This window comes from Ictidomys tridecemlineatus, unplaced genomic scaffold (assembly GCF_052094955.1).
Source record: "Ictidomys tridecemlineatus isolate mIctTri1 unplaced genomic scaffold, mIctTri1.hap1 Scaffold_291, whole genome shotgun sequence".
NCBI lineage: Eukaryota > Metazoa > Chordata > Mammalia > Rodentia > Sciuridae > Ictidomys > Ictidomys tridecemlineatus.
Window position 1 is genome coordinate 237030 of NW_027522370.1, and position 12142 is coordinate 249171.

Here is a 12142-nt window from a genome sequence, read left to right on the forward strand (position 1 = left end):
ATTTGGCTACAAAGTTGGTATTTTTTTAACCCAATACATAATTCATACAGCATCAGAGATCATAACTAATTTTATGCCAAGTATACTGTTAGTGATCAATGTTGTCTCTAATAAAACCTCTCCATTTTGCAGATGGAGGGCTGAAATAGGGCTGGTTATTCCTTTCCTTGGGTTATCTAGAAAGCAGTAGCTTGCATGAATTAAGTCTTTCTGCTCACTGGACTCCAGTCAAAACATATATTCTTTCTTTTGACTGACTACTGCCAGCAATTAATTTATATCCTCAAGAAAATAATCTGATTGCCTTATCTTAGATTGTATAGCAGAAAATGCTATTATTAGATAAGATATTCTACAGAACTATGAAAAATCTCTATTCCAGAGAATTTAACTTGATTCCATCTTCTGAAAGTGAGTCTCACAGGTTAGCTAAATTTTGGGTGAATCAGAACTTGATGATCAGCATATATCATCCTGGCTCTTCATCCTAACACAAGAATCAGGGACAAAATGTATTGACTACCACTGCTCATATGATTCTTATCATAATAAGAGCATCTCTACAGCTAGAGACATGTCTCTCCCCTCAAGAAAGAAGAAAAAAGCTTTTGTATTCTGTGGAGCAAACTTTAGCAAAACCTTAGAATATTTAATTTAATCTTTCTGAGACTTGTCTTTGCATTTTGAGTAAGAACAATACAACCAAGTTCAGAATTATAGGGAGGATTCATCTATATAAATAATCAAGGACGACACATGATACATAGTAAAACAATTTGCTTTTATTTTCTTCTTTTATTTAGTAAAGAATTTTGAATTTGCTTATGAAAATGATCTCAAAAATATTACCTCTTCCTCCTTCCTCTGATCATGTGAAGAAAAATCTTTATAGCAAGTTGAACGTTGTAAAGGACTTTCAAAATTAACACCTTTGAAATATTTGGGTTTGCCAATAGAGAACAATTTAGCAACATCTAAAAACTTAAAAATTCAAATACTATTTGATCTAGCAGTTCCATCTATGGGAATATAACCTACAGATAAGTAATATATGTACAAGGCTATTCATCACAGCATTAATTTCAAAAGTGAAGGAATTTTTTAAATCTAAATGTCCATCAATAGAGGATTGGTTATATAAATTATGGTATAAATTATGATGCACAGTAATCAATACAAGGGAAAATATACAATTAGACAAAATTCCAGGATATATATATGTGTATATATATACACATGTATATACTTTTTCTTCAGTTGTAGATAAATGCAATATGTATATTTATTTTATGTGGTGCTGAGGATCTAACCCAGTGCCTAACACGTGCAAAGCAAGCGCTTCACCATTGAGCCACAACTCCAGCCCCCAGAATATATATATATTTTAAGTATGGAACTCTTCATGAATTTGCATGTCATCCTTGCACAGGGGCCATGCTAATCTTCTCTGTATTATTCCAATTTTAGTATATCTGCTGCTGATGCAAGCACCCAGAATATATTTTAATGGAGAAAAGTAGAGTATAGAATATTATAGCCAGATATAGTAGCACACACCAGTAATCCCAGTGACTCGGGAGGCTGAGGCAAGAGGATCACAAGTTCAAAGCCAGCCTCAGCAACTTAGCAAGGCCCTAAGCAATTCAGTGAGACCCTGTCTTAAAATATAAAAAGTGAAAGGGATGTGGTCAATGGTAAAAACACTCCTGGGTTAAATCCCTGGTACTAAAAACAACACAAAACAAAAATCCAAAGAACATTATGTATAATATACTTCCTTAATATTCCAAAGGAGGAAAGATAAATATATATTAATATTACTTCCATATTCATAAAGAAATTAAAAGATAGGCAAAAAATGTGTGGTTCTGGCTGGAAGGCTGGATGAAACTGAATCTAAGGGTAAGATGGGTGGGGAGATTTTACTCTATTTCACATTTTTTTAAATGGCAAACTTTAATAGATGTTTGAAATGTTCAAAAATATTTTAACTGGACTTTTATCTGCTTCCTTCCACTAATGCCCTTCGATCTCACAAAACTTCTAATAGACAAATGGATATATTGAGCCAGAATCTTCCAGATTTTTTTACATAAAGACCATTGTCCCATCTTGGAGACAGAGCTACTGCACCCATGCCTATTTATATTCTTTCAATTTTGGTCACTATTTTCATATTCTTATGCTTTTCCATCAGGACAACATGGTAGCCAATCACAGGTGGAGTGGTTGTACCATGGCTTTTAGCGAAACTAACAACACATGCCATGTGCCCTTCAGATGGTCTTCAGGCAAACTCATGAGACTTAATTGGACTGTGAATCACATTACTGAATTTTTTTTTTGGATTCCAGGGATTGAACCCATAGACACTTAAACCACTGAGCCACATCCCCAGCCCTTTTAAAAATTTTATTTAGAGACAGGATCTGGCTAAGTTGCTTAGGGCCTCACTAAGTTGTTGAGGCTCAATTTGAACTTGTGATCCTCCTGCCTCAGCCTCCCAAGTCTCTGGAATTACAGGGATGTGCCTCCACACCCAGCTAAGAATGTCTATTTTAACTGTAACTTAAAGATCTTCCAGAAATAAATTATATATATATATATATATATATATATATATATATATATATACACACACACACACACACACACACACACACACACACATACATACAAAAAAATTCTATCAAACATTTAAGGAAAAAATAACAATGTGAAACTCACAAAATAGAAGAGGAGTGAACACTTCACAACTCTTTTTATCAGGCCAGGATTACTCTGATACAAAAACCTAGCAAAGGCATTTTGGGAAAAGAAAATACAGGCCAATATTCCTCATGCCTACGAATGCCAAAATCTTCAACAAAATATATATGGTCTCTGACCTAAGGATAGTTTGACTTAATATTTTTTTTTATTTTGTGATGGTACAAAAAAGCCTATACATTCAGTAGAAACCATACTTAGAATTTTGGATTTTGATCTTTTCCTGGGATGGCAATATGCAGTATAATGCAATAGTCTTCTGTAATGTTGGGCAGCAGTAAGGAATCTCAGCTCCCAATCGGCCATATGATTATGAGGGGAGATATGGGACATTCTGCAGTGGACCATGTTACTAATCTGGGATTGTCAGTAGGTTAGAAACAGTAGATGCATTTTCAACTTACAATGGATTTATCAATATATGACCCCATCTGTATTAGTAAGTTGAATCTAGAAATACATAAAAAAATTCTATGCCAGGCATGATGGCTCACACCTGTAATCCTAGAGACTCTGGAGGCTGAGGCAGAAGAATCGCAAATTCAAGACCAGCCTCAGTAACTTAATGAGGCCCTAAGCAACTTAACAAGATCCTGTCTCAAAATCAAAAATAAATAAGGACTAAGGATGTAGTTCAGTTGAGTGCCCCTGGGTTCAATCCCTAGTACCAAAAGAGGGGGAGGGGATTCAATATTCAATTATTAATCCATTCAATCAATGTAGTTTACCACATTAACACAAATATAAATCCAATGATCATCACAACAAATATACAACAATTTTTTGGTATGAAAAACACTCAGAAAATTATGAATAGAAAGGAAACTCTTCAATTTGTAAAGGCTGTCTATGAAAACCATACACCTGTATTAATATGTTGAAATTCTTTTTTTAATAAAGGTATCTATGAAAAATGCAGCATGTATTAATATATTAACACTTTGTCTCTAAGATCAGGAAGAAGGCAATGGTTCTCCGGCTGCTTCTGTTAAAGCTAGTACAGAATGTCTTGGTACAATTAACCTACAAAAAGATATAAGCATAAAAGTTGAACAGGATAAAATAAAACTCTTAATTTACAGATGAGTTCACCATCTACTCTGAAAATCAAAAGCAATCCATTTTTTAGAAAACTAATTACTAAGTGAAGTTAGTAAGATTATATCGTACACGTCAATATAAAAAAATTAAGTATATTTCTGTATACTAGCAACAATCAGAAAATTATACTTTGAAATGCTATTTATAATAGCAACAAATATATAAATATTTAGAAATTAATTTAGAAAAAAATAAAATCTTTACCTTGAAAACAGAATAACACTGCTAACAGAAATTTTTAAAAATACAAATAAATGGAGACAGAACTTCATGGAAAGAAACAGTGACATTAAAATGTCAACTTTTCAAATGGATCTATAGATCAAATGCAAGCTCAATTTAATCTCATCAAGATTTTTTATACAAATTGACAAACTAATTCTAAAATTTACGTGGAATTTCTAAGGTCTTAGAATAATCAAAACAACAGTTACAAAAAAGAAAACTAAATTGAAAAATTCATATCACCTGATTTCAAGATTTACTATAAACCTGCAGTAATTAAGAAAAAAGTAGCAAAATAATTCAAAAGAGAAAGAAGAATTCCTGCAAAAAATTGTTCTGGACTAAATATATATTGTATAAAAAGTTAAATAAAAATCAACCCCTGCGGTGGGGGATATATCTCCGTTGGTAGAGTGCTTGCCTTGCATGCACAACGCCTTGGGTTCAACCCCCAGCACTAAAAAAAAAAAAAAGAACTTAAACATGACCAGAAAATCATGACTCACATTATTAAAATTAACAAACTAATTTAAATTTTAAAATATTAACACTTCAAATGACCTTGGAGAGGAATTAAAATGGCAGATGACTGGATAAAAATATCTGATGAAGATATTGAATCAAAAATTTATAAATTGTCACTGAAATGCACACTTAAAATATTAAATCATACACTTTATGTTATACATGTTTCTTGCAATAAAAAGGTAAAATATATGAAGCACTTTTAAAACATCAATAAAAGGGCAAAATTTGCAAAAATTTGAACAGACATTTCACAAAAGAAGATATACAAATGGCCAATAAGTACATGAAATAGAGGCAGGACAGGCTGAGGACCTGGCCTTCAGGCCTGCCTCTGGACTAACCCTCCTGTTCTCTCTAGTCGGCCCCACAGACTTGACCTGTCCCCCTACCTGACCCTTCATGCTGCTGCCTGCTCTGACCTCATCTCCCCCAGGTCCCCACAATAACTGGACGAAAGTGCCCAAGGAGAACCCAGATTTGGTCTCCCAAGTGCCAGTCCCAGGGCATAGTCCCCCAGGCCCCTCTTCTCCACTGGGCAAAGACTGATGCTCTACCTTCACCTCCATGAACCGCCCCCCACCGACTGACCATTGTCATAATTTCTTAGACTGTTGGTTCTCCAGGTGTGGTCCTTGGACAACCGGCAGCGGCCGCAGCTGTGACCTTATTAGAAGTGCACATTCTCCTCTCCAGCCTCCTGAATTCAAATTCTGAGGGCAGGACCCAGCACCCTGTTTTAACAGACCCTTCAGGTCATTCAGTGGGTTTCAGAACCACTGGCTTAGGCCATGTAGAGAGGCCCAGGGAAAGTTCTGGCTAGATGCTGCAGGAAGAATCACCAGGTCACAGAGAGTGCTCCCGGGAGTGGACTGTGTTCTTGACCCTCCAGCCTGACCCTTGATCCTGCTGGTCCATTCCCTGGCACTGCCTCTTCCAGGTCTGCCTGGTCCTTTCCTGGCATGCAGTGGCTAGTTCCTGTACCACCAGGAGCCGAGATGGGCAGCGAGGTTCGCCTCCCCAGACCAAGAGTGGCAGGTGGCAGCCGGGCCTGAGTGTGCTTTGCTGCCAGGCACAGTTCTAAGTGCTTTGAGCTGGACTGTCTCCCTTGATGATCGCGATGCCATTACAAGGTAGGGACAGATGTCACCCCAACTGGACACGTGAGAAGAGGAGGCGCAGTGTGTGAAGTGATCTGCCCACGTTCGAGTCCATAACCCAAAGTCCAAATCCTCTGGGGCCTGCACCGTCACCAAGGCCTTGTCCTACTGCAGGGAAGACGCGTGCTGAGTTAATCAGTCGCAGAAACTGCAGGTGCAGGGACACCATTTACCCACTTAGCGCAAACTTGTAATAACTCCGTGGATGCCCCGGACTTCCAGGAATGAATGAGCGCCCCAAGCGGCCATGCCGGCCCCATGGTGGGATCACATGCGAACCAGACACTACGTGTGTCCAAGTCTGAACTGCTCAGGTCCATTTTAAAAAATGAAAGCGGGGGCTTGTGTGGCCCACAGCAGCCCACCAACAGATTAACTTGGCCCAGGGTGCTTTTAAAATTTGGCAAACCAAAAGAGGGGACCCCGTACTTTGCATTCCCAGGGAGCCACTTACCCTGAGCTGCTGAAGTCCGTCACTCCCAGTGTCCCCTGGCACCTCCACACAGCTCCCTTTCACCGTGGGGTGGTCATCGGTGAGCAGATGAGCTCCATGGTGGATACCTGCTGAGGGTTGAGACTAAAGTTCTTGAAAACAAAGTTCCAGACTTGATGTCCCTGAAGCAGTAATCCTCCCCCACAGGGTGACAGAAGTGCTGCATGCTGTGTGCCACACCTCCAGCAGCAGCAGCAGCAGCAGTGTGCTGACACTTTAGTGGTTGGGACATGAAGGGACATTTGTCCACTTGGCAGAGAGTGGAGGTGTCCCATGGGCCAGCCTCATGCTGGGTGCTGGATCTTGGCAGGAACTAGCTGGGCAAGGCCCCAAGCAGCTCTAGACTTGGGTACCCTGGGTGAGGATTCCTGGAATTGACCTTTTTTTTTTTTAAAAATTTTTTATTTTTTTTATTGGTTGTTCACAACATTACAAAGCTCTTGACATATCATATTTCATACATTAGATTGAAGTGGGTTATGAACTCCCAATTTTACCCCAAATGCAGATTGCAGAATCACGTTGGTTACACATCCACAATTTTACATAATGCCCAATTAGTAATTGTTGTGACCTTTTGAGGAGGTGGAAAGAATAAGGAGCGTCCGGGGATGGGGGGAAGCACCAAGAAACAGACTTGGAAAAGCCCCTGGGGCCCCCTGACAGGCACCGCCCTGGCAGCACTCTGCAATCATCCTGCAAGCCAGTGAAGCTTCTGTCCATAACATCCGTGGGCACGGCAGAGTCCACCAGGAAGCCATGCTGCTGCAGGTGTGGCCCCTCTGAGGCCCCCTGTGAAAGCCACTCACATTTTACTTAGCGCTGTTTTCAGCCCCTGCCCACTTAGATGCCCTGGGACTCAACGCAGAGCAGCACCTGAACTGTGATCCCCATCACTTCCCAGGGCGTTGGAGGAGGACCTGGGTTGTCTGTTGCTGTCTCTGTGTGGAGATCGGGGGACTGAACCTGGCCCAGCAGGGCGCTCCAGCCCCAGCCCTAGCCCACTTCAGCCCCAGCCCCACTCCAGCCCCAGCCCCATCACCTCCTGCCTCCTGAGCCTTCCCCAAGCCTCTGCGCCCAGGGCGCTCCCACACTGTCCCCTCCAGAACCTCCTTCCTCCACCTGCTGGGGTCAAAAGGTGGCCCCAAACTCTGCAGCTCCATCCCCCTCCCCCACCAGCCACCATCTCCAGAAGTCCCCCCTCTGTCCTGCTCTGTGCCAGTGGCCTGGGCCGTCTGCAGCCTCCCAGCACAAGGCCTTTTGCCCATGTCCTGTCGGGTTCCTTGCCTGCTCTGGGTGCTGCTCTCGTAGTGTCCCTGTGTCCCACCCCAGGTCACCTGGTGGCCATGACCGCAGCCTTGCTCTACCACACCCCGCCACCCTCTCCAGCCACCATCACTCTGCCCCATCTCAGGGATCTCGGTCACTCCAGTGGTAGCACCTTGGCTCTGGTGCTGGCAGCCACTGCCGCTCCTCCTGACTCATTTCTAGCACTGCCCACCCCCTGGAGCCTCCCCAGGAGGTCTGCCATGCCACTCCGGGCAGTACCCCCGACAGTCTCACTTGAAGCCCCACTAGCTGATCCAACTCCGTGCTGAGGTGAGAGAAAAGAACAAACTGCTTGGCTGCTCTTGTCCAGTGAGACGCTGGTGCTGCCTAGAAATCATGTGACCGACTCTCCTGAGTGGCCCTGGGTGGCCCTGGGTGGCCGTGGAGCCCATTACCTTGGTAGGTTTGAGGCCCTGCAGGTTGGCCTTCTAGAAGAACCTCCTCATGGAAATCACCATGGCCAGTGCTCAGAGCCACCAAGGCCAGAAAACTGGAGGGCTTGGACCCCGACACCTGTCCCACCTGGGGGAGGACCCAGACCCTCCCCATGCAGAACACTCAGCCAAGGTCTTGAGGCATCACATGGCTCTGAGGTCCAGGTTTCTGCTGGCCCCACGGAGCCACAGTCACCTGAGTATGTGCAGCCCAAAGCCCACTGCCCAGGGCCAGGGCATCTCTCCTGGAGTCCGGTCCATACCATCATGAGACTCAGGAATCTGGACACACACATATGTGTTTATTAAAGATCACAGGGACACCCCTGTCACTTGGGACTTAGTATGCAGAATGTCCCACTAGCAGCTGGCTCTCCCCTGCACACTGTCTATGCCCCAGGGACCTGTACATCTCTTGCTCTGTGTCCCCAAGTCAAAAGGCAGATGCTGTCAGGGTTTAAACTCAACACATAAAAATCAGTAGCCTTTCCATACAGTAGCAGCATCTGTCCCCTGTCCCCAAACTGAGAAAATGATTCCATATATGAGTGTCATAAAATATATATAAGATTGGCTTCTTATGTGTCACTTATGATTAATACTACACAACTGCATATATGGGATGATGTGTGTATACGTATTCACAAACTCACATCCGGTGAGAGGTTAACACCAAAATAAAAAAGACTCATGCAACTCAATAGCAAAAGGCAGTGCAGCTTGAAAATGGGCCAAGGACCTAAATAGACACTTCTCAAAAGAAGTCACGCCAAGGAGCATGTGAAAAGTACACATTGGTGCTCAGCATCGCTGGTCACTGGGAGGCGGGACTTAACCACAGGGAGATGGCACTCCTGGCTGTCAGGGCGGCTGTTACCAGAAGGCCAAGAAGACCAGAGACACTGCTCAGTATGTGGAGAAAGGGGACCCTGCCAGGCCACTGTGGGGACGCCAACTCGCACAGCCAGCAAGAGAAACAGCCTGTCCGTCCCCCAGATCTACAGACGGCGCACGTGACCCGGCGGTCTCACTCTTTGGTGCACGGCCAAAGGAAATGAAACCAGGATTTCCAAGGGACATGGGCACTCCTGTGCTCGTCGCACTATTCAGGACAGCCAGGATACGTGGTCAGCCCAGGCAGCCGTCCATGGATGACCACACAACGCAACAGCTCATCTGCACAGTAGAATGTTATTCAGCCTTGAAAAAGATGGTGCCTGTCACTATGACACACAGAGGAACCTGGCAGCTGTGATACCAAGAGAGCAAGGCCAAGGCACCACGCGCTCACTCCCAGGCGCATCTGAGAAAGCAGGGCTCGCAGAAGCAGAGTAGAGTGGCGGGTGCACACGGGGTAAGGGAGGGGACATGGGACACGGGGTGGGGGGAGCAGGTTTCTTCTGAAACAGAAGGGGAGAGAGGCCACCACTGTAAAGGCCACGTAAAGGGTGGGGGCAGGGCCGCACCAGCACCAAGAATCCCAGAGCCCTGGCAAGGTCTGAAAGTGGGAGCCTGTGGACAGACACTGAGAAGTGACCACATGGCGTCCTCCCTACGGTGGCGGTGACACCCCAGGCACTTCCAGGTCCTCGCTCCTCCTGCTGTCCTCCCGGGTTCTGCCTGTGCTCACACGCCAGCCCCACAAGCAGACGCTGGGCGCGGCCCCGGGGGACAGTTCACAATGACCGATTGTCGCCACTTCTGAATCTCTGCACACATAAGACCAGACGTGACCAGAGGAGGAGAAATATGGACCCTGCTGACAACGGACCCGGAGGAGAATACTGAACACCTAACATCTCAGAACAGTGGCACTGAATAAAACAGTCACTTAAATACTCTTTCCATAAAATGCTGGCGTTGGCTAATTAAAACCTCCGTCTTGACCTCTGGTTCTAAGAGATAATCTTGAACATTCAAAAACAACTGAAAAGATGCAAGCTGATTTTTAAGTGATAGTAGTTGAAAGTGTACAAGACACAGTGGAGGCATGTTCAGATCTTGGGTCCTCTGAGCAGCCCTGGAGCCGGGGCTCAGCCTGCTTTTCTGGAAAGGGTGGGACAGTTTATCTCAGCCGAGTGGGCCCGGCTTTGTCATGGCTACTGTTCAGGGACAGCTGCTGACGGCAGGCAGGCCAGTCCACCCTCTGAGCCACCATAAGACTGCAAGGGCAGGTGGTGAGCCCGATTGGCCCACAGGCCACCGTTTCCTGGTGGATTGGGTTACCTTCCCCTGATGAAGGAGGGTGGTGAGCGTCTTGGGCACCCCACTGCCGTGTTCTAGCCGGGGAACCGTCTGTGGGGTCTTCCGCCCTCCCTCTGTGTGGTTTACTCTCTTCCTCTGGAGGTTCTGATGGCTGGTGCTGCAGCCTGGACTCGGTTCCTGTCCCACGCATGGTTTTCAAACACCTCCCCCAGGCTTCAGCCTCTCTCTCTGCTGTCTTCAGGAACCCTCCACCTAGCAAGTTCTCAGTGCTCATGAGGCCCGACTGGTCTCTCTCGCTTCATGCAACCTGCTGCTGGAGTCAGGCCCAGGAACTATTTCCCAGCCCGAAACGCAGAGACTGCTCTCCCTCTCTCTGATTTTCCTAGTCTCTCTTTCATGCTTAAGCCTATGATCACTTTGGATGGCAGGGGTGAGGCTTAGGCAGCAGTCTATTTGTTGGCTCAGGGATATCCATCCTTGCCCTCCTGGAACATTTGTTGAAAGACTGTCCTATGCCACTTAATGGCTTTTGCACGTTTGTCAAAAATCAATTAAGCAGGGCTGGGAATACAGCTCAGCGGTAGGGAGCTTGCCTACTATGCCTGAGGTCTTTCGTTCAACATCCAGCACCACAAGAAAGAACAACTACAAAAAAATTTTAAATAAAGCAGAAAGGTTGAGGGACCCAGAGAACATTTGGTGCCATCAGTAATGCTGAGTGCATTTTTAAAGAAATCAATTAAGTGTGTTAACATGGAACTCTTTCTGGGTCTTCTATTCTGTTCCATTGATCCCCGTTTATCCTTCTGCCAATACCACACTTTCCTGCATACTGTAATGATAGAAAAAGGCAATATGGGGTAGAGTAAACCCTCCCACTTTATTCTTTGTTTATTGTAGCTATTTGAGGGCCAGAGCTTTTCCATATAAATTTTAGAATATACCTCTGTCTACAAAATATACTCAGGATTTTGATAGAAATTGCATTAAATCAAGGATAGGAGCATAGTCCAGGGGTGGAGCACTTGTTTAGCATGCACGAAGCTCTGGGTTCAATCCCTACACTGAAAAATAAAAGGTATTACTATAGATTAAATCAGGGGAAAATTGACATCTTTATTATGCTAAATTTTCTGATCCATGAATTTGGGATGCCTTTCCATTAATTCAGGTCTTTTACAAAATGTTTTTCATTAATATTTTGTAGTCTTCCGTATATAGATTCTGCTCATTTTTATTAATTATGTACTTAAGTATGTCATTATCTTTGTAATGATTATAAATGATATTGTATTTTAAAATGGGTTATGTGTATGCATCGTTAGTATATAAAAATGTGGTTTTGATGAATTGATCTTGTATCCTGTGATCTTACTGAGCTCACTTATTGATTCTAGAAGTTTTTGTGGATCCTTGAGATTTCCTACATAGACAATCATATTATCTGACAAGATGGGGTATTTTAATTTCTTCCTTTACTGTGTATATGCCTTTTATTTCTTTTCCTTGCCTTATTGCAATGGCTAAAGTTTCTAATACTATGCTGAATAAGAGTGGTGAGAGCAGACACCCTTGTATTATTCCTAATCCTTGGCAAAAAAAATAAAAAGCAAAAAGGTCAATTGGTCTAGTCTTAAAACCCTCAAAACTGTGAGCCAAAATAAATCTTTCCTCTTTTAAAGTTGATTATCTCAGTATTTTATTACAGCAGTGGAAAATTATTTTTACCAAATGTTCAATGTGAAGAGGTCAGATCAACTGTATGCTATTTGTATGTGTGTATGTGTGTGCTTTTTTTTTGGCCAAGTCAAGATTTAACTATTGATCAAAACAATGAGAGTGTATGGGGTCACCATTTTACTCTGGCTGAACAAATATTTGGGGAAGTATTGGGCTGCTCA

At 43.7% G+C, this 12142-nt stretch overlaps 1 non-coding gene across 1 annotated transcript; it reads right to left on the bottom strand.

Annotated features, from left to right (window-relative positions):
• Positions 1-1384: 1384 nt before the first annotated feature.
• On the bottom strand, positions 1385-1487 carry LOC144373180 (U6 spliceosomal RNA). The gene has a single exon (XR_013432918.1). It is a non-coding gene; the product is annotated as a U6 spliceosomal RNA (small nuclear RNA).
• Between the last annotated feature and the right edge of the window lie 10655 nt (positions 1488-12142).